This window comes from Anser cygnoides, chromosome Z (genome assembly GCF_040182565.1).
Source record: "Anser cygnoides isolate HZ-2024a breed goose chromosome Z, Taihu_goose_T2T_genome, whole genome shotgun sequence".
In the NCBI taxonomy this organism is placed as follows: Eukaryota; Metazoa; Chordata; class Aves; order Anseriformes; family Anatidae; genus Anser; species Anser cygnoides.
The window spans coordinates 73,071,134-73,094,348 of record NC_089912.1 but is presented as its reverse complement, the minus strand read 5'-3'; the positions used below and the strand labels follow the sequence as shown (position 1 = coordinate 73,094,348).

Genomic DNA, 23,215 nt, shown 5'->3' with positions numbered 1-23,215 from the left:
TCCCATCTCCCAGATAATCAACAATTGGGAGTATTTAGATACCAGATCACTCTGAATATGGGGGGGGGGGAGGAACACAGAACGCAGTACTTACTTTTCCTTTTTTATCTTTTCTTGTTAAATGTCTCAACCAGCTCATTACAAGATCATCTCATCATGGGAAAGGTTAAGCTGAAGTAAGCTAGAAAGCAGCTAGTGTAAACGTTAACAAGGTTGCACTCGGTTTCTGAGGTTTTCAGCTTTAAGTCTCTGTGAAACACTGTGAAGCTCCTAAGGGGAAACATTCTGCATACACAAGACGTGAAATAAAGCTTTCTATGGGAGCTGTTTATAGAATTAGCTGTCACTTACTATAAAGCTCCCAGAATCTTTCCAGGGTTTGAAGATAGTTGCAGAAGTAAAATACTGAGCTGTATCTGTGGTAGGTTTGTTTGTTTGTTTGTTTTCTGTTCAGGCACTAAGGGGTGACAGCAGTCCTGGGGAGGAATACCTTGTGGGGCATGTCCACTTTTTTGCTCCATGTGCCCATAAGGAACCAGTGACAGGTGCACAGGCAAAGCAGAGATATGTGAAAAAGCTGGGCAAGCCTCTTCTGCAGCCACAGAGCTTACTGGTGTTTTCTCATGGAGAGGTCCAAGTGTCTGGGGAGGGGAAGGTCCTGGTACTGGCTGGGTAACTCCACCACCACTGGTACCCAAAACTGAGGCAAGGAGAGGCAATGGAAGCACTGTCATCCCCCTTAGAGCCAGAGCAGTGACCAGAGTGCTTTTGCTGTGACAGCATGCTCTTTTTTTCCCCTATTTTCCCTGAAGGCATCAATGGATGTTGTTGTATTATATTAACGATAACAGGAAAACATTGGCATAACACAGGTACCTGACACAGCTTTGCCTCTGTGATACCATTAACTTGGAAAAGCAGCTCTTCAACACCAGCAATGTTTTACTACCTATGCTGACACACCAGACTTAGTTCCAATTTTTTACAAATTGCAGCCACACGTCACAGTTTGAATCAGACAATCCCATGCTGCAGGCTTGAGGACAGCAGTGAAGAATGGCACTTCTCCCTCCAGCAGTACCACCATTTATCTAGCAAATGTACTTCTAATACACAGTAGAGACTGCTCTGTAACATTCATGTCTTGGAAGTATTTCAACACGTCATTAGAGGGCAGTGTATTGTTCTTGGGGCAATTTTAGCCCTACTAAGCTAAAGAAGAATTGTCAGGGCTTCGCACCGGTTTCAATCCTGAACCTGCAAAAAATGAGGAGCAATCACCAGAGCCAAGTCTCACTGCTGTGAGAATTTATTCTCCAAAATAATGATGTTCCTTTGAAGCCAGAGCAGGGAGCTTGTAAATCCCAGCACAGCAATCACCCTGCTACAAAAGACTTCCAGATTGCTGGTGCTCTGCAAATAGACACACCAAGGGGTGCATACCTGCCCCTGGGGCTGTTTGAGCTGCCTGTCCATGGTAGCATGGGGTAAGTAAAGGACTCAGAAAGATCTTACATCCTTTCTTTTCTTTTTTTTTTTTAAATTTAATTATGTTTTAAAAATAGTCATATATAGGCATATAGGAGAAGCATTTCTATTCAAGACAAAATAAAAAACTGCTGTATTAATTCCATGCTTTCAAAGAAATGCACATAACATTTTTCTAGACATGAAAGTTTAACAATGCTTTTATTGAAGCCAGCTGACTGCTGAACATGGGATTATTTATAGTGAATTAACAACACATGATAATTTGTTTCTCCAAAAGTTCATCACTTTGAACATGCAAATGAACTGGATGTTTTCTGTTCATTCAGTGAATTAAATGCTTTAAAAAATTTTAAAACCTGGGTGATTTAAATCAAAACAAATGGTACCCATTTTAAGTTAGCTGGGTTCAATCCTACCTTCCCACATAAAAACAGGCTCCCTTTCCCTTGATCTGAAACAGAATTGTGGCTGATGACAGCAAATCTGAATATGAAAAATATGGATGTGCTACTGACTCTAGGGGAAAGAGTCTCTAATAGTTTATTGGATTTCCTGTGGCAGCTCTTTGATCAAGAAAAAAAATTATTAAGTGATTTTTAAAAATCTGTCATCAAGTGAATGGAGCTATTGTGATATATTGTATTAAAATACAAATTTAAAAGGGCTTGATAATAGGAAGAAATTAAAACAGAAATACAGGAAACTACTCTGCAGTTTTTTCTCATGTGGGAGTTAAGTAGTAAGCTAAAATGAATCTAAGCTGTGCTATCTGAACCTAACTGCTATCTTTCTGAATGTCTGGGGGTGTTATGTCTTTGGGGGTGGTCTGTATTTACCACCTTGTGCTAAAGCTGATTTTAGTGTTACATTTCCTTTCTCTTTTGTTTGACAGATGAACAGGCTGACTCCTCTCCAACAGAAGACAAAAGAAGGAAATGTACGGGCACTTTCTGGAGAGCTCAGGGTAGAAAAGGGGTTTATTCCCTTCTTAACAGGGAGAAATTGCCATCCTTCAGCAACCACCTTTTGTATTGTTTGATATATATGGATCAGCTACTCTGGGAAACATAATGAAAATGTAAATGCCCAGGTGTTTGGTGTTTATTTGTTGTTTTTTCAATAGCTAGTGATAGTAAGCCAGTCTATTTCCACACATTTTATTTCCATGCTATACATTCTCCCAGCTACGCTTTAATGTACAGAATTGCCTTACGAAAAGTGGAGTTACAGGACCCACCCCAGCAGAAGGGTTGACCCATTACATACTCCGTGTCACAGCTACCTTGGTCTACACTGAAAAACTGCAGTAGTCTAATAATGTCACTGCAAGCATGAAGTTTTAGCCATACAACCCATAGGTAGGCAAGCCCTGCTGTGGACACTGTAGTATCACCAAAGACCAGGAGCCCAAACTGTTCCCTGCTGCCAAAGAGCTGTACCACCACAGCCACGTTAGGGTTAGACAGGTTGTGACGAACTTCCTTACAATTGACATGTGTTATGCAAGACCAGGTCTGCACTACAGATTTGTGCTGGCAGTTACACCTAGAGGGGAAAAGAAAAGTTGCATCTCTTACTGAAATGACTGTACTGCCATGCAGATGATACAAAGCCACAGAAGGTCTTCCCATACAGGAAGTGTCTAACCACCTCCAGCGAAACACCACCACAGGCAATATGAATTATCTGTTCTCAGCAACATTAATCTCCTCTAAAACAAGGACGAAAAGCCGGATACCTTGAAGTTCCTCTTTCAGTCCGCTGTCTTGCATGGAAGCTGGGGCTGAGCAGCTCAAGCCTATGCACGTGGCTGACCTCTGACAATGGGAGATGGGAATCCTACCTTTTGATAAACTGTATTTCAGGAAAAAAAAAAAAAAAGATCTTTGTTCAAGAGGGTGCCCAACAACGCACATGTGTCAAGAAGAGAATTTTAACTACTGTTATGGCCTTTAGGGAAAAAAGAAAAAAAGAGAGAGAGAGAGATGGTAAGTGTAATATGTGCCTTCCTTATAAACAGCACATCAGCAGTATATGTGCATTTATACAGCATTAGCATATATGCATACTCATTATCAGTACAATGTTTTCAGATCTCAGGCATTAATTATAGGAAAGCCATCCCTATTTGATGTTAAAGAAGCTGTTCCTATTCCCACCGTGACACAGTGACAAAATTCCTAATGACTTCAAAAGGAAGCAAGAATAAGTTAAGCAAGCAGGTGACCTTTCCCCGACCCCCTTACAGTTCTAGCTTCTTAGATCTAATATTTATGCATGAAGACCAGCATCATGAAATAATAATACCTTCAGCTTCTGACTAACCATGAGTTTGAAGAAGTGAAAGGAAAATAAAACACAAAGAATCCATATCATCCGCTTGGAGCTGTGAGAAGTGGAACAGCACAAAACTGCTGTGCTGGAGGTCAGGGTGGAGGCAAGCCTCCTGCTCCAGCACTGGGCTGAAACCAAAGGGATGTGCCTGCAGGTGCACACGCGGGAGCCTGGCATCTGAAGAAACCAAATAAAATTATTGCTTCTGCAAGCCTGATTATCCAGTCTTAATAAAGAAACTGTGTTCCCCATGTATTTCAGGATCCTTTCATTCCTTTAAGTTTTTTGTTGGTTTTGTTGTTTGGTTGGTTGGGTTTTTTTGGTGTTTTTTTGTTGTTGTTTGTTTGTTTATCTATTTTAGGATGATAATTTTGGCTTAGATTATAGAAAAATGATGAAAAACATCCTAAGAATTTCTGTCAAGCTGTCCAGAGAAAATGCAATTTTTATTAGTTCTGTGTCGATTTTTTTCACAGAGATGGGCCTAATGTTGGGGGGGGAAGGGAGGGGAGCTGGAAGGGAGCTCAGTAAAATTAAATCAGAGCCAAAGCAGTCAAAACTGCATGCTTTCATTTCAACACCACTGAAGACAGCAGCTCTGGTCTTGTGGGAAGCCTAAGATCCTTAAAATGCAATATAAATGCAACCTGAGAAGTGGTGCTAGCAGGTTTTTAGGATCTGTGATAAACACGACAAGCCCTGAGGCATTTGCAGATGGCTTTAGAGCCAAGCAGTGGCAGCACTGCCAGCACTGCCTGGGGTGCGTGCACAAAGTACAGCCTTGCAGCAGGAGGTGAGTGCATCCCCCACCCTTCTGAAGGCACCGTGCTGTCCCCACCAGAGTCTCTGTGGGAACAGCTCCTCATTCAGCACAGAGAGTTTCCTTACGACTAGTGGACCTGGAAAAAGCACTGCTCTTAGCATTAGCTCACAGAGGCAGGAAGTCTTATCAGCAAAGGAAAGAGAACAAGACCCTGGGTATCTGGGATTGGGTTGCAGAGACCTCCAGCTCTTTGCGTGCAAGCAAGCAAAGACAAGACATGACCACCCCCAGATCACAGAGTAGGAGTAGACTGAAGAACATGCACTCTGCAAGTACAGATTGCCAATGAGTTATATCCTGCAAGGGACCGGAGAGAGACAAAGAGTAAATACAACTTGCAGTGTGACCATCTCCTCCGCTGAGATCTCAAAGGATCAACACCTCCTATATGTACTGTATGCACCTATATGAAGTCTGTTTCCTCTTTAGTTCACAAGTATGTCAGTGGTATCTTCCACTACTCTGCAATTACATCTAGAGACCAGCCCAACTCCCTGGCAGTTAAACTCACATTTAAGAAGTAAAGAATACTACCTTAGAAGTAGTCCAAATGTAGGCTTCCATTTTCTTCTTATTATTATTTATTTTAGAAATCATAGCTTGAAAACTGCCTCAAGTATCAATTCTCTTGCATCTTTATGCCAGAGACAAGCTTAGTGAAACCCCACTGACATCAAACGAATTGCATTAGGAACAAACATAGCCCATTAAAACTCTACTATTCCCATTCTTCCTTTTTAATAAGGAAAAGCCTGCCCTTAGGCTAAAACGTTTATATAGCAGAAGTTAGTCCCAGACTTCAAATAGCTGAATGGGGATCTGCTGCAAGAAGGGATTATAATGGAAACAGCCTCAGAGCTCTTAATGTCGTAGGCTGGAGAGGAAAGGCTTCAAAGCCCTATGCCAAACTGCTGTGCTCAAAACCACTATTAAACAAAGCACAGTTCTGAAAATATGACATTCTGTATAACCACACTTAAGAAAACAATATTTTAACAAATGTTTCCCTTAACCACTGTGTGATCTATTGGGACACGTTTCTCCAAAGAGCCACATAAATGGCACAGAGCAACCTTCACTCTTGGATTTGACATTCACAGCTGCTGGCTGGCACAAGCCAGTTCCTAACTCGCCGCTTACTCCTAGCATCCTTCAGGACATTTCCTCACATATTATTTTAGATATCACCTACATGAAGTTTGCAACCCCACTGAGTTTACTACTCTTGAGTAGGGGCAGGGAGAGAGATGCCATCAGACTGGTCAGACTACCCCTGCCCCAGGTTACCACCATGCTTGAATTTCGTATCAGCTGCCGGCTGGAGCAGAGAAACATATACATCCCTGCAACAGCATCCTGTGGTGGGGCAGGGAAGACAGCTGAGGACAATATGCTTTTAAGCCACTTCAACAGCAGACGCCTACGTGCAGGCCAAAGGGTGTTTTCTGAATGCTCATAGGGGATTGCTTTTGATGGGCCACCAGTGGAAACAGGATGCATGACTTCCAAAACCATGCAGAAATTCTTTTCCGATCACATTTGATGCCTGGCTCTGACCCAGCACTTGTATCTTCTTGTACATCCATATGTTTGCCATAATCAACTCTCCCACGTCAGCTGGGAGCGGAATGTCACAGCATAAAAGTTAATGCTGATGGGACATTATCTCCTACTGCAGTTGCCTTGGGCGACAGGGAAAAAAAAATATGAGCTAGCAATGTGCTTCTGCCTCTAATACCTATGAGTCCAACCAGAAAGGATAAACAGTCAGAATTTTCCACTAAAATAAACGGTACTGACATTTAAATATCATTGTTAAAGTTAGAGATGACTAACTAAAAGAGCAGAAAGATATTGGCTGTAAGTTTGTCAGTGGTACATCTAAACAAAATGTGCTCTAAGCCTCCTGGTCAGTAAGCAGAAATAACACCCAGCTTGGGTGAAATGCTGCAAACTGTGAGCAAGTGCAGTGGGCCTTTTACAAATGAACTACAATTAATTGCTATTGATTGAATGCCATATTAAAAAGTTTCTTTATTTTATTTTTCTTAATGTATTTACTGCCCAAGCACCAAGTAGCTGATACATTTTTTCAGGAAACCAGCACTCTGTTCACCTCAGGATGAATGCCTGGCAATGCAAAGTCAGGGGTGAGGCAGCAGAGCTTCACCCCTGGGCCCTACAGATGTGACACATGGTGGGTCTGTTCTCAGCATAACAAAGTCCTTCCACAACCGTACAGGCAAAACAGCCAAACCACTGCTAGAAAGACAAGTTATTTTAAGGGAAGGTTACTTTCCTGATTTGTATTTCCAAACAAAAGCTGGATCAAGCAGAACAGCCTCAAAATCAGCAGCCCTTTTCATTATGATTTTGCTAAGTCAACATCAAAGTGCTAAGCTCGTTTATGATATGTGCGGCAAAGTCCTCCACTACGAAGGCCAACACCTAAGGAGGGCAGTGGTCCCTTTGCAGACAGGTTTGGGAAAGCTTCCTGCTGACTTCAGGGGCAATGGGATGAGTAAAGCTTTTAACCACACAAAAGCCAGATCATTCACCTGAAAATCTCAGGGATGTTGGCTTTTGGGGTGTCAGCTCTTATTCTCACTGTCAGCAATTCAGCTTACAGCTGCCTTCAAAATACTGGTTTGAATATTTTATGTAGTCTAACAACAAAATATCTGGTGGTGTGGGAGCAGAATACGGGATTTTAATGAACCAAATATGACATCTGAGACGGCACAATGGAAATGATAGAAACTGAGTCACTGAGCATATGGTGCGTCATATTCCAAGCAACAAACACCTCAGGATGAATCAATTTCTCTGTAAATAATAACACAACCTCCTGATTACAGCATCAGAGCTGTGGGCAACTCATCACCTCTGAATTTTGCCTGTTATCTCCAGGCTTATTACACTGCTGAACAGAGATGGTGCAATAAGTTCCCCAGAAACTATATTATGTTAGGAATAACGACATGGTAAGAGCTAACTGCAAGTGAGCAGGCTGCTTGCCAGTTTGAAGTCCAGTGTTTTCAGCCTACCGGTTCTTCCTTGCCTTAATGGAAAATAATTTCTAAATATTTATTTTCACATTCTTTGTTGGAGCACACATAAGCCTGTCCTAGACCTTTGTTCCAAAATCTCAGCTGCTTCATGGTCATGGCCAGGCTGTGGGGATTTTGCACTTCTGCAGGCTGGTGCCTTCGCTCTGCTTGTCCCACACAGCTCCTGGACAGACAGGCTGAGGCAGACTCTATACAAATGGCCACAGTGGCAAGCAAGGGAGTCCTCACAAAACTTTTCATAGTTTAACCTTCACTGCCAAAAGCCTCTGTGGTGGACAGGCCATCCCAAAGCCGCGCTACAGCTGGCTGGGTGTCCCAAAGAAGTGCCATTATTTCCTGCCCCGGTGGCACTGTGTTCCACTGTCCCCTGCTCAGGATGGTTAAATACCTCCTCTGTCCCAAGCTAGGTCCTTCCATTTCTGACTTTCCATCTTTCTCCATATATCTTGCTCAACTTCCCACCTCAGTCCTGAGGTCCCCTCCAGTACCTTCCCATTTGCACCCCTGCCTTCCACTCCCCTTTGTTTGCATGAGCATCCCACAGCCCCTCTTTGCATCCTGCTTTCACATTGGACCAAATCCTTACCCTCCCACCATGACCGTCCTTCAGTCAAACCCTTCTGCCCATTGCCCCCAGGCTGGAAGAACCTCATCTGAGGTTCTTCTTGAGCTTTCAGAGCTGACTCCAAAGCTTTATCCAGAGCTTTACCATAACAACCCAGACCCAACTACCTGTCAATTAGTTTTGTGAAGACAAATTCTTTCATCAAAGATCTTTACAGACTGCCATCTTTCATGTTTCTTCATTACAGGGATGAGAGAAAGAAAATGAGAAATTCAGACTATGTTCAGCCCTAATTCTTGGTATCTTAGATAAAACTGAAACTTCACCATCTCCTTTTATATTATTATGATTTTTTTATAAAACCCAGCTTTCTGGTTCAGTTCTTACAACTGTATGTATCTTTGCCTTTACCCTGAATTTTTTTTTAAATGACAGGCTATAGGCCAGATCAGATATTCATACCTTTATGACATCTGGTAAATAAAAAACACTTTTTTTTTCCCACCAGATTTTTGCCAGAAATAAAGCATCACACAGATACTTTGTGGGGAAAACATACACAAACACACAAACAAGCAAACAAACAAAACAAAACAAACAAAACAAAACAAAACAAAACAAAACAAAAAAACTGTTTAGCTGAAGCTCCCCTAACGTATGAGGGTAATGCAGAACAAACCCTGGTTTTGACTTTTTAAACAGTAAAAATGAAAAATATTGTGTAGGCTCCTTTTCAGGTTCTATTTTCTAAATAATAACTGGACAGTTTGAGAACATTTCCTACATGGCATGACCTCCTTATCATCACCACAAAAACTGTTATAAAACGATACACAGCAGCCATCATTACACAATTGTTGCAAGCAGTACACAACAAACTCATTACAAATTAAATCTTGGAAACAAGTAAATGGTTTCTAATGGCTCTTTATTCATCAGAAGTTCCCTAATGTCTGAAAGAAGCATGTTTAATTCATGAATCCCGTACTTGCCCCAAAAAGGAGAAATACAAAGTCGGCCTTGACCCATTTGACAAAAGTCTATCTTCGCAACCAAAAATCTCTAAATGGAAGTATTTCATCTAGACAGAATTACAAAATTTCGCAGACAGCCCACAGTTTGCTGGTATCTGTAGAAGTCTGGGTCCTCCATCTCTACCCAACATTTCATTTGCAATGCACTTGCATTGCCCTAACAAGTATTGTTTGCATGGCAAAGAAAGATCATAGACTTGAATCATTTTGGAGGAAAATGCTGCTCCAACAGGAGAAGTTGCAGCCTATCATTAACCAAAATTGCTCAATACTAGGAGGAGAAAACACAAGGCCATTGGGGAAAGAAAAAAAAAAAAAGTAGACCACTCTGTAGATGTCCTGTACACTTCACTCATTTAATTAAACCTTTACACACACAAACTTAACCATCATTCTTGGATCAAAAGCATTGCACTCCTCTACCCATCCTCTGAATTCTCTAAGACAGGTGAGAAATATTAACCTGAAGAGAAAATCAAGACTTAGATACAAAATGCACATGCTCAGAACTTCTAAGACTTATCAAAAATAATAACAAAAATAAAATCTTTTTGCTTACAGTATTCTTTGCAACAGGAGAAATACTCTTTCAAAGAGAGAGGAGAAGAAGTGATTATGAAGCATAAATAATTAGTGTCTACTAGCATGGAGTTCAAGAAGAACTACATCAGCTGGAAAGAAAAAAGAAAAGAAAGAAAAAGCAAGGAAAGGAAAAGCAAGGGAAGGGAAGGGGGAAGGGAAGGGAAGGGAAGGGAAGGGAAGGGAAGGGAAGGGAAGGGAAGGGAAGGAAGGGAAGGGAAGGAAGGGAAGGAAGGGAAGGGAAGGGAAGGGAAGGGAAGGGAAGGGAAGGGGGAAGGGAAGGGAAGGAAGGGAAGGGAAGGGAAAGGGAAGGAAGGGAAGGGAAGGGAAGGGAAGGGAAGGGAAGGGAAGGGAAGGGAAGGGAAGGGAAGGGAAGGGAAGGGAAGGAAGGGAAGGGAAGGGAAGGGAAGGGGAAGGGAAGGGAAGGGAAGGGAAGGGAAGGGAAGGGAAGGGAAGGGAAGGGAAGGGAAGGGAAGGGAAGGAAGGGAAGGGAAGGGAAGGGAAGGGAAGGGAAGGGAAGGGAAGGGAAGGGAAGGGAAGGGAAGGGAAGGGAAGGGAAGGGAAGGGAAGGAAGGGAAGGGAAGGGAAGGAAGGGAAGGGAAGGGAAGGGAAGGGAAGGGAAGGGAAGGGAAGGAAGGGAAGGGAAGGGAAGGGAAGGGAAGGGAAGGGAAGGGAAGGGAAGGGAAGGGAAGGGAAGGGAAGGGAAGGGAAGGGAAGGGAAGGGAAGGGAAGGGAAGGGAAGGGAAGGGAAGGGAAGGGAAGGGAAGGGAAGGGAAGGGAAGGGAAGGGAAGGGAAGGAAGGGAAGGGAAGGGAAGGGAAGGGAAGGGAAGGGAAGGGAAGGAAGGGAAGGGAAGGGAAGGGAAGGGAAGGGAAGGGAAGGGAAGGGAAGGGAAGGGAAGGGAAGGGAAGGGAAGGGAGGGAAGGGAAGGGAAGGGAAGGGAAGGGAAGGGAAGGGAAGGGAAGGGAAGGGAAGGGAAGGGAAGGGAAGGGAAGGGAAGGGAAGGGAAGGGAAGGGAAGGGAAGGGAAGGGAAGGAAGGGAAGGGAAGGGAAGGGAAGGAAAGGGAAGGAAAGGAAAGGAAAGGAAAGGAAAGGAAAGGAAAGGAAAGGAAAGGAAAGGAAAGGAAAGGAAAGGAAAGGAAAGGAAAGGAAAGGAAAGGAAAGGAAAGGAAAGGAAAGGAAAGGAAAGGAAAGGAAAGGAAAAGAAAGGAAAGGAAAGGAAAGGAAAGGAAAGGAAAGGAAAGGAAAGGAAAGGAAGGAAAAGGAAAGGAAAGGAAAGGAAAAAGAAAAGAAAGAAAAGGAAAAAGAAAAGAAAGAAAAGGAAAGAAAACAAAAAGTGTGGATTCTTATCATCTTAAGGTTTTTCAGGCATCTTTTGAGGTCCTGCTCATCTAAACTGTGAGGTGAGCTCCACTACAGGGTACATGGAAAAGGAAGAATAATACCATCTTTACGGAATTGTGTCCAGAAGACTTAGGATCCATTTCTGATACCTCTCCTGACATTCTTTATAGCCTTGGGCAAGTCATGTAATTTCTCAGTGTAATTTCTGATGAAGCATAGGAAGTGGATTAGGTATGTGTTTCACACACCTATTTCAATAACATCTATATGCACAGAGAGATAATTTCCTCATCTGGTTGGATAGCTACATCATTAATCCTTATTCACTGCCTATGAAACATGTAGTTTTCCATGGTCCTAAGCATTTGCAACTCCTCCTGATCCCAGCTCATCAATTCCAAAACAAACCTTACACACGGTTAGAAAATTCTGACATCATACAAAAAGTTCAAAAGCAATGTGAAAGGCTAATTAGTTCTTCAGAAGTCACTTCAAAGCTTGTGTGTCATAGAAAGACAGGACAACAAAGGTTGGGTTTCACCAAATCATGCTAAGAATTAAAAGCAAAACAGAATTGGCATAGCCAGGAAGGAAGAACTCAAATCCTGCTTTCATGGCCCAAGCTAATTGTGCTGGGTAGTACCAAACTGCAGCAAAAGTTGGTTGGAACAGAGCAACACTAGGTCAAACTAAAAATCCATCTATTTTAATAACTTATTTTGAGCAATGTTAGTGACAGATATTTAAAAAACAGCAAAAATACAGAGTGATCTGTCTTGCTCTGGTCTAGCCTGAGATCTCTAAGCACGAGGGGATCTCTCTCAGGGTTCCTAACTTCCTGAACCACTTTTGCAAACCTGAATTTGATTCATGAAAAACTGAACTGATTCTGAAAATCTTAGTGTCTTTTGGCAGTCTTTGCAGCATGCTTTTTCTAGATACCGTTAATGAGAAGCAAAGACATGTCAGTATTGTAAGAGCTGACACAGCTGGAGACCAGGCCTGAAGAGTAACCAAGGCTTCTGAAAAGGCATGAGTTCAGGGTGAGTTCCTAAAAAAATAATTTGACATACTGACAATTTTTCTGAGCTTTTTATGTAAAACATTAGTGGTTTTTATTTCTTCCAAAACAAAGTATTCTCTCTCTCTCTCTTTCTCTCTCTCTTTTGTCTGATGCTTAAAAATCCTCTCACATTCCAAAATAAGACTTTTTTCCTCCCAGCAGTAAGTGATAAATGGGGAAAATTGCATGTAATTAAATCTTATTGCAAAGATAAAAACCTTTTCTCTTTAAAGGAAAAGACAAGGTGTATCAACTGAATTCAATAAGAAAAAAAAACAGCATTACAAAAAGTATCCTTTTTTTCAAAATCTCATGGAAAACTTGATATTTACAATACAATAATGGAAGAAAAAAAAAAGATAGCGAAGAGTGAAGAGACATGAAAACGGCTATCAGATTTCTCCAGCATTGCATGTGTTCTCATATGAAGGCATCTTTTAATAAGCACTTTGTATATTTGGCTTGCATGCAGAAAGCTCAAAAATATTTTATGATTGTGTGGATCACTTTTGAATAGAGTGCAAGAATTGTAAGTTTATTTCTAAAGACAGAATGTCTGGGTACACTGGGTTCCACTCTGAGCTCTTGTATGCTGATTAAATTACTACGTAATAAAGTATAATTTTCTTCTTATCTGCATTCAGCAGCCAAAATGTCCTTGTTTATACTTGTGTTTATCTTCTAAATGTTAAGCTTACAGCTATGTCATTTCCAGCATCACTTTGTTAAAATACTTATGCTACTGATCTTCTAAGTCCTGTACCTTCCATTCTCTAAAAACACAGCCTTTCTGATTAGAAGAATACACATTTTTAAATTCCAGAACTATATTTTTTAAAAGATGTCGGGAAAAACTATAAATATCTTTTTTTTTTTCCTTTCTGTGAGATTTATTCACAAAAGTTTAATAACAATGTGTTCGCGTTGTTATTAACACAAACTCAGCTGGCACCGAGACACTGAAGGTTCTCCAGAGGCCAACGCAGGGAAGGCTGCAACTTCTGTTATTCTGGAATAATCCATGTGTTTGAGGACACACCACGTGACACAATTCTCATTAAGATAATCAAAATCTCTGGTTTTCTTCTAGTCCTTTGTGAGAAAGCCGGTCAGTTCCCTGAGGCATGATTTAGGGGAAGAACGTGAGAGGACAAAGCAGGCAATGTTACCTTCATCCCCCTGGAAAATGGGTGCATTCCAGTCTGGACACAGCCCAGGATTTGGCTTCACCCATTTACTTCTGCCAAAGAAAACTGCAGATTTGCTTCACGTGGAGTCTGTACATGGAGACTTTTATAAAAACTACCACATAGACAGCCTGAGAGTGAGCAACTGTTGAAAAATATCTGTGCCTATGAAATAAGATATTTTGTTCAAAGCAGACTACTTCCACTTCTTGCGGATTAAAGTATCTCAAAATCTGCCACAAACCTTCTTGACCCTTTGCTTCTCACAGATGACGAAATACTATACAATTTAAGTGAGCACGTACCGATAATCTGCTTTGGAAATATGTGCTCTTACCCTGGGAATTCTGAGAGAGATCTAGTTCATTTAGTTCCTAAAATATTTAGGATAGATCACAAATTTTATTTCCTGGTAGTCAGATGAAATACATCAGCCATCATTCTGATTTCTTGAAATAGAAAACAGATGAAATCTCCCAGGCTCAAAATTGTATATTAAATCAATTTATCTGAAAACTACATATCTTACTGTGCAAAAGCATAAAAGGGAAAATGTGGAACAGTCCTAATTATCATAAATCAAATGGGGCTGTCTTTCTCTCTTTGCTGTAGTCTAAATGCTGAAGAGATGGATAATTATAGCTGTGGAGCACTCTCTACATTATCATATCTATAGGTATTATGTAAATAGGAAAAAATGCATTTTAATTATTATTTTCCATATATTATAAGAGATATAATAGGAGGCAATGTAGAAATGTAAGATATAGAGATTACTGTACATGAAACGTACTCCTCTCCTCTACAGAAAGCACAAGATAATAGGTACAAATTAGTGTATGTTTTCCAATGATACACAAAGAGCAGAATCACTTGCCCTTCGAGTCATGCTCAGCTGAGCAACACGCAGTGATCAGTCTCTATCGGGGAGAGCTATGGACCAACTCTGTTTTGGGTGGAAATCATTTCACCCAAATTCGGTCATCTAAAAAAGCAGGTGTTCTGTCAAACAGGGTTACCTAGGTTTCCTCCATACTTAGTGAAGAGTGATATGGACCCCCAAAGGACTGTTCAGTCTGTGTATCTTAAGAGGAGCAAATTAACTTTTAGAATTGGTTTTATCTGTGCACTGGCAACAAAGGGAACCGAAGATGATATGCATATGCTAAAATCCTAACTTTCAGTTGATTCCTGTTCCTTGTGCCTTCATCTCTGTAAATCCCTTGCCACTTGGCTTCCTCCAGAATCATGGGGCACACACATCCTTCTGGCACACCCTAAAGCCCACCAGGCATCAGTTTATGCTTTGTCAGTATTTTCATGCATGCTGTGCAGACAACGAGAATGCTACATAAAGATCTCCCAGCTCTAACATACACGCAGAACGACCTTCAGATTCTTTGGACCCTGGGCCACTCCTGCAGCAATGGAGAGACTCCCATTGGCATCATCTGGTGCAGAATGAGCTCAGATAAGAGGGAAACCCTGGAAGTTATCCTACCCCTTAACCAAGGGGAACATCTGGCCTATAAAATTACACATTGTATTTTTAAACCTATTTCATCAAGTTCAGTTAAAGGTTTGAAGATTATAAGAATACTTTAAAACAAACAAAAAAATCACCTGAAAAAATTACAATCCCAGTGTAATTACATCATGTTACAGGGTCTGGAGACATACATAGGAGTTGGGAACAGTTAAAAGGTTAAAAAACACCCCAACAGCATCCTTTTCTTTTGCAAAGAAGCACTACAGAATGAAACATTAACATGAGCCACCAGTGGTTTAAAAACTAAGTTCTGCTTTTGAAAGTTCAAAATGAGAAAGTGATTATTCAGACATCGTCTTTAAATGAGAACTTAATGTATCCCAAAACAGATGGTTCACAGTTAATGTTTCTTGTATCCAAAATAATTTATTCAGTATCACAAAACAACAACTTTCAACAGCTGCTGAAAACAAACACTAATTATAGCAGGGGCATATAACCATTCATTGTGCCCCAAAATCATTAATAAATCAACATGCACATTCAGAGATGACAGCAACAGTCACAATAAATGGTACCCTGTTTTGTGTATGTGTGTTTTTAAACTGAACAGACTTCGCCATCTGTGGTTAATTATTCTGGGATCGTTGCCATTATTTTATTCAAGATTTGTTATCTGATTTTAATAAATTAATAAGGTGTTAGAAGAATCCTTATTCAAATGGAAAGAATGCATCACTACTGTTTATACAGCGATCCTGATATTATATCAGCTTCCTTTCTTCTTTTCAGAAGACATCAGACGTGACTCTTAGCAAGCCATGTGCTTAATTACCTTACTAACATTTGCCTAGAAAAGCATATATGCTACTGCAACTAAATCCTTACACTTCCCATTTCAGCTTCCCCTCACAGACTTCTCTGGTTGAAATCCCGCATGGATGTATCTTTCAGACAATCTATCTGGATTTTTTCAGAAAAAAAAAAAAAATGGTTAAATGTATTCGAGAAGGAAGCCAAGAGAACAGAAGTCACTTAAAATATGGGAATCCTTCTTAGACTATGTCTAGGATCAGAGACAAATATGATACAGGATAAAGGAAGGGAAGCTCACCTTTAGTCATCTAAAAAGCCTTTGCAATTCCTGTAAAAATCTGTCCAAACTAGGGCAATTTGCCTATCAGAGGGTTGCTGCATAAGCTTAAGCTGCTTACAGCTCCAGCTGGAGCCCCAGTTGCACACACACTCCAGATGCAGCTGAGACTCTCTGCAGCCTTCAGCATCATGTCTTTGCCTGGGCTGGTCCATGAACTGGGCTCTTGGCCTTAGCAGGGAGAGCAGGAGGAAGGCACTGAGAGCCACGTGGGAGTCACCAATGGTCTACGACCACCCTGCTGATCCTTGCATGGTGTGGAAGCAGGGTTTGTGCCAGCCAGTAGGAAAGGTAAGAGCCTCAACAGTAAACAGCAAATGGGCAGCAAAGAGAACTGACCGGGACAGGTACTCTGCTCTACTTCACAAGAAGTCTTCCCTGGCTTGCTTCCTATGCACCTCTAAATACCACGTAAATAAAGGTATTCTTATGAAATATAATGATAATAATATTTTTTTAAAAAAAAAAAAAGAAAGCTCCACCTGCTCTTCAGCTTCAGAAGTCAGGCTGCCCAAAACATCTTTCCGACATTCCTTAAGTTACATGTTCTTAACCTTGCAACCCTAATATCTCCTCGTACTTCATTTTTACATAGCTGTTTTTTGTGTGACTGCACTATTATATATAAATAAATCAGAAAAACAGTCAATGCATGAATATTTAAGTAGTAACGGCTCGGGTCAGTGGCACTCCCTGGAGAATTAATGATGGGGAAGGAGAGACAGGGCCCAAGGAGAAGCTGCGGACTGCTAGCAGAGCATTAATTACCTGAGAAATGTCATGGGATGGGGTTGTCATTTGTCTAGCAGGGATGCCTGTGTACATTAACTCTTGGGGGGCTGAAATGTGTAAAGCATGCATAGAGGAGAATGTGTTCTGCTCCTAAGTTTGGCACTACAACAGTACAGGCACCTTCACTGCTACACAAAAGCAGAAGGGATCAGACCTTCCTGTCTGAAAGTCAGCAGATTGCTCCCGAGCAAAACTGAGCATCCCCTGCACCGAACTGAAGCAGCAGTTTGAAAACATTGACTCTGGCTGATTTAATTTGGTATAATCCCCTGAATCTATTAAATTAATACCAGCTGTCAGACATTTTTCTGTGTTCTGTTCTCTGCTTGCACTTTTTATGACTGAGTCTGAACATTGTACCAGTTAGGCTACTGCTTACATCAGATAATTTTGTCTTGTATCTTAAATTAGCCTGGGGCAAGAGATCTCAAATCAGTATCTTCTCTGATGTCATGCACTGATTTGTATAATCCAATGGGGAAAATAAAAGTAATTATTTTCTTTTATTTTTTTTAGTTTGTGACAGAGAGAAATTAACTCAAATTCTTGGACTTTCTTAATGATTCTATTTTAATACTAATAAATGCAACATATGTGTTGGATCTAGAAGGAAATACAGTATTGTATACAATGCTAAAAATGATCCCATCTGGAGCAATATGCCACAACAACACTTCCGAGAATACCAGGACTAGAAATGTATTTATACTCACACATACACACACACACCATTTTTCATATATTGCTTGCCGAGTGAACAGATGTTATGCTAACATTTCTAGATTTCAAGAAGATCTGTACACAGTCATGATTTAGAATAACATTCAGTTCAGCAAACATCAAGAAAATCTTAAAAGGAAAGGCTTGGGAGGGTAGGAGGAAAGGGTATGCAATCCCCAGTGACCTTTGCCATGTAATCTTTGGGGGTGAAGGCTGGATGCTGCTGATGTCAACAGGGGCTTTACCTTTTGCATTTTGGTGGGCTCCAGGTACCACTGGAGAGAGGTGGAGGTGACACATGTCACTGGAGGTACTTAGCCCTAACCCATGCTCTGGCATGGGCATAAAGCCCAAATTACTGTGGAAGAAAATAAAAAAATAATAAAAAAATAAAAAAATAAATAAAAATAAATAAAAAATATAAAAAGCACCACACATAGTTAAGCAGATCTTCTATTCTGTGTTTAAAACCAATAATAATATCTCTTAAGTCTTGAATAAGTGAAAGTACAGCAATCTTTTCTCAATCCATGGCAGTGCTTATCTCAGAGATTACCATGCAATGTTATGACACCTGTGTAGCTCTGAGACCAGGGCTTTCTGCAGCAGACACCAACTGTGCTTTGCTTGTGTACAGCTGCAAGGAAGGGTTGCAACCTTCCCTGGCTCCTATCATCACAGAGAAGATAACACTGCTCAAAATGAAAACTTCACTTGAGCCCCCACACTCACAGCAGGCAGCATGCTGAGTCTCTGGGCTGCTTCTGTTTTATCCAAACAGCAGAAAGAGCGATCCCATAGCAAACTGATGCTCTCTCCACAATCAGCAGCAAAAACAGAAAGGAAGCTCAGTGAGGAGTTGTTTTCTGCTACTGAAGCACCAGGTAACACTGCCAGCCAGGTGCACACAGACATTCCTGTAAGCCTGCTCATATCAGATGAAAAGAACAAGGAGAAATTTTATCTTGGTTCCTTTAAGACCTATGCAAAATCTAAGTCATCTTAGAGGAAAGTGCAAAAACATATATTTTCTGTGTAATTTCATCATCTTCCAGAACTACTTATAGAGTTACACTGAAGGGAAATATTTACATACTCCGAAGTCTGAGTAAGTGTATTACTCAAGGCTGAACGTCTATAAATTAGCCGGAGGTATGACCCAATACAAAATTATTACTGGACCAAATTAACGCATATTAGATTACCGGACAGGAGTCAGCAAATGTCCAAACAGCCACTTGCCTGTACAAAATAATGAGATATGTATCAATAATTCCAGTTAAAGAAGCTGGCAAGAAAGAGAAATGAAGACTGAAGAGGAAGCAATAAGCACAGTGATGATGTGAAAACTTTGGGGATTAAGATGAGTGTGACTCTGTAACAGAAATTAAACAATTGGCAACATGCAGCTACATAAATCAGAATGGTTCTAGTACCTCAAGGATGGATAGACAGGAACTAAAACTAATTGAAATCACAAGTATTCATTAAGGAAGATGTTAATACAGGAGACAAAGAGAGTTTGGCAGTAAGGGTATAAAAAATGAAAACTATCTCAAATAAAGTGGAAGACAGACTAAAAGATTTCATGCATTCTTGATTAAAGCAACCAGGCAATCTCCATCTCAAAATTTCTAAGGTTCTCCTCTAAGAAATCTCAGCTTTGGTAACAAATATTTTCCATAAACCTCTCCAATTAATGGAAGCACAATATGAGTGGATAATAGGAAACTAATATCCATATTCAAAGAACAGAGAGATAAAGTGAACTAGACAAGATGATATACGTTAGCCAAACCTCAATGGCATTTAAGGTTTTAGAGTGAATTAAAAAAGGCAGCCTAATGAAAGACAGAATGAAACAGAAACTGGAGGAGAACACAATACAAGCATATCAAAGGCAAAACCAGGCCAAACCTATTATCATTCCTTAGGAAGAAAACCTAGCTTTCTAAAAAGCAAGCAAAGGAAACAAACATTGATGAACACCAGCTAGCACCTTGTGGAAGATTATTTGTTTAATCAGAGAAAGGACTGCTATTAAGGCCTTCTTATTGCTGTTAAGAGGGCCTCCAGGAAGCTACAGGAGAGCTGACAGCAATCTGTGCTGTAAGGAGTTGTGTCACTGGAGGGATAGTCCCCTCACATTTGTCTTAGAGCATCCATGTTATTTAATATTCTCATTAATCACCTTGGGATATAGGAGTCCACTGAGTAAACCTATCAGTGCAGACTTGAGGAGCAGGAAGAGAAAAGCTGCAGAATACTCTTCAAGAAGCAGGAGGTCTCAGTCTGGTTAATGAAAGCACTGAGACTCCCACACCAAAACTGAGCCCTCCAGGTCAGTGTTTCCTTAACCCCACAGTGATAGGCACACCTTCCTCTTTTGTGAAGCAGGAAAATATTCCAGAGAAGGATCCCATGCTCCTTGGCAGAAAGGATTAGGACACAGGATTGTTGCTGGCTCTGCAGAAACACAGAGGCTTAGGAAGTCTCCACATTCTGGCTTAGAGCAGGACTGTGCCTTGCTCTTGACCTTGTGCAACTCAGTGATGGAAGCAGTCAAAACGGTGTCAAATTCAGTAGTTCAAAGTATAAGGCAGTGTGCTCTTGTATTGGAAGCCAAAGAGCTGGAATCGAGAAGAATGTGGGTACACTAGCTGAACGTGGGAAGAAAGGCATACTAGGAGAGTGTCAGCACAGTTTTTTGCAGGCAAATCTTCCTCTGCAAACCTGCTTGAGTTCTCTGGATGGATCAGCAAGCGTGTGAATGAGGATGTCTGGCTGATATATAGTCTGTCTGGATTTCTAAGGCTTTCAGCATGGTTGTTGACCAAGGACTTCTAAGGAAACTCAGTGACCACAACAACAGAGGCAAATGCTCAGGTTATGCCAGAGGAAGGTGACAAGTGGTATTCTGCACAGGTCTGCCCTGAGACTTGTGCTGTTCAAAAAATTCAAAGTGACCTGGAAAAAGCAATGCGGAGACAAAGTTTGCTGATACTTATTTATTCAGAGTAGTTGAAAAGGCCAATCCTCAACAATTTCAGGAGGACCTCATGAAACTGAATGACTGGATAATAAAACACAGATTAAATTCAGGGCAAACAAACATAAAGTCAGCCCCACAGGCAAGAAAAAAATAAAAATAAAAATAAAATCCTAATTTCAGATGTCAGTTGACGGTTTCCAGGCTGACCGTTACCATTCAAGAGCAAATTTTTGAGGTTATGATAAATAGTTACATAAATATATCAACTTAGTGCTTGATAGCATGATAGCAGACAAAAGAGCAAACTGAATATTAAGATTTATTGGAAAAGGAACAGAGAATGAAACCAAGAGCATCATTATGCCTCTGTACAAATCCAGGGTTTATCCACAAATTGAATACTGTGTACAGTTACACTACTCTTATCTTCAAAAGGACATAATAGAATTGTGAAGGGTTCAAAGAAAGGACAACAATGATGCTCAAAGTTGTGGATTGTTTCCCAATAAGAAATAATAAAGTCAAAATTCCTCAGTCTGAAAAAGAGACAACTGAAGAAGGATATGCTATTGGTCTAAAAAATAATGAGTGCCAAGAAAAAGTGAGCAGGCATATATTATTCACTGCTCCTTCCAATTCAAAAATTAGAGATGTCAAATGAAACAAATAGGAGGTTATGACCAGAGCAAATGGAGCTGTTTCTTCCTGCACTGTGGCTGACTCTGAGAAAGTTTTGCCAGGTATGTTGCAGCTATCAGAAGTCTACTGGCTTCAAGGGGAAAATGGATACCTTAATGGAAGAGAAATTTGCTGATGGTCATCAAGCACACAGAAATGTCATTTGGAAGTCTCTGAGCTGCAAACAGCTGAAAAGATAAAGCATTAAGACAAGTTATCTCATCAGCTTGTCCTTATAGCCATTTCTGGACGCATATTTAACTAGCAAGAGACACACTGTGGTCAAAAATATATTTGTCCTGGATAAATCTTGTTGCCCAGGTATGCCAAACCACACATTTACCTGGAGACAAGGCATCATCCATTTCCATCTGTGAGTTACCCGTACAATGTTGCTGTGAAAAGACAAATGCAGGTTTAAGATGCATTAGAATTATTTCCAGCAGTTACTGAAATAATTGTCATCATATACAGAAGAGAGAATTCTAAATTTTAAATAAAGGCTTTTTCAGGGCTTCATGTAGTGGCATTTTATCTCCCAAGTAGAAGCGCAAAGCTTTTGGGTGTGTATAAATCTGAAACACAGACTGGCTTTTAGGATGAAGAAGACAATGGAGAGCCTATACTACACTAAAGGAACTCTGTTTCATATGGGAAGCACGGGTAGAGATAGTATGTTGTTCTCCATGAGGATATGATATACTGTTTTCTTTGAACACATTAGGAGAGAAGACACTGTGGAGGGAAAAGAGAAGTGTATAGAACAATCATCAGTTAATACAGACTGCAGAGAGGACAAAAATTCTAATCTGCTCATGAGTAGGATTATATGACGTAATTCCTGTGACAGTAGAAAACACCTATAAATCTTAATATCCTATAAGTCTTGCACTCCTAGGGTGCAGCTTACTCATCTAGTAGATTGGGTTTTCCTGTTTTTCCCTTTATTTATGCAGTGTTTACTGCAGCAAAGCTCTTCTCAACACCAATGTTCTCTGAGGCTAGAGCAATGCAAGCACGCAGCAGTGTCACTGTGGTGGTTTTACCCAGCTGGGCAGCTGAATTCCATCACAACCGCCCTCTCACTTCCCTCCTCAAAGGGGGAGAAAATCATAGAATCATAGAATCGTTAGGGTTGGAAAAGACCTCCAAGATCATCGGGTCCAACCATCCCCCTACTACCAATATCACCACTAAACCATGTCCCTCAGCACCATGTCCAACCTTTCCTTAAACACCCCCAGTGACGCTGACTCCACCACCTCACTGGGCAACCCGTTCCAATGCCTGACTGCTCTTGCTGAGAAGAAATGTCTCCTCATTTCCGACCTTAACCTACCCTGGCGCAATGTGAGGCCATTCCCTCTTGTCCTATCATTAGTTATCTGCTAGTAAAATACGATGGAAAGGGCTTAAGGGTTGAAATAAGGAGAGGGAGATCACTCGACAGTTAGCGTCATGGGCAAAACAGACTCAGCATAGCGAGATTAATTTAATTTATTCCCTATGACTAGTGAGTAGAGCAGTGAGAAACTGAAAGCAAACTAAAAAAACCTTCCCCTCATCCACTCTCTCCTACCTCCTCGCCCTGAGCGGCGCAGGGGAACAGGGAATGGGGGCTGCGCTCTGTCCCTGAGGCTTTGTCTCCACCGCTCCTTCACAGTCACTCCCTGCCCCTGCTCCACGCGGGGTCCCTCCCACGGGATGCCGTCCTTCCCGAACTGAGCCTGCGGGGGCTGCCCACAGGCAGCAGCTCTTCAAGACCTGCTCCCACACGGCTCCGTACCACGGGGTCCATCCCCCAGGAGCAAACTGCTCCAGCACGGGTCCCCCACGGGCGGCAGCTCCCCCCAGACCCCCTGCTCCTGCGTGGGCTCCTCTCCACGGGCTGCAGCTCCGGC

The 23,215-nt window shown here is 41.3% G+C and overlaps 1 long non-coding RNA gene across 1 annotated transcript in view; it reads right to left on the bottom strand.

Moving 5' to 3' along the window:
- The window catches only part of LOC106035571 (uncharacterized), a 69,551-nt gene extending 46,528 nt beyond the window's left edge, over positions 1-23,023 (bottom strand). Inside the window, exons 1-3 of the long non-coding RNA XR_007158624.2 lie at positions 22,894-23,023; positions 21,658-21,709; positions 3,230-3,345 (exon numbers count right to left, since the gene is read on the bottom strand). This is a non-coding gene — a long non-coding RNA (uncharacterized lncRNA). The remainder of the gene's footprint in view (positions 1-3,229; positions 3,346-21,657; positions 21,710-22,893) is intronic.
- Between the last annotated feature and the right edge of the window lie 192 nt (positions 23,024-23,215).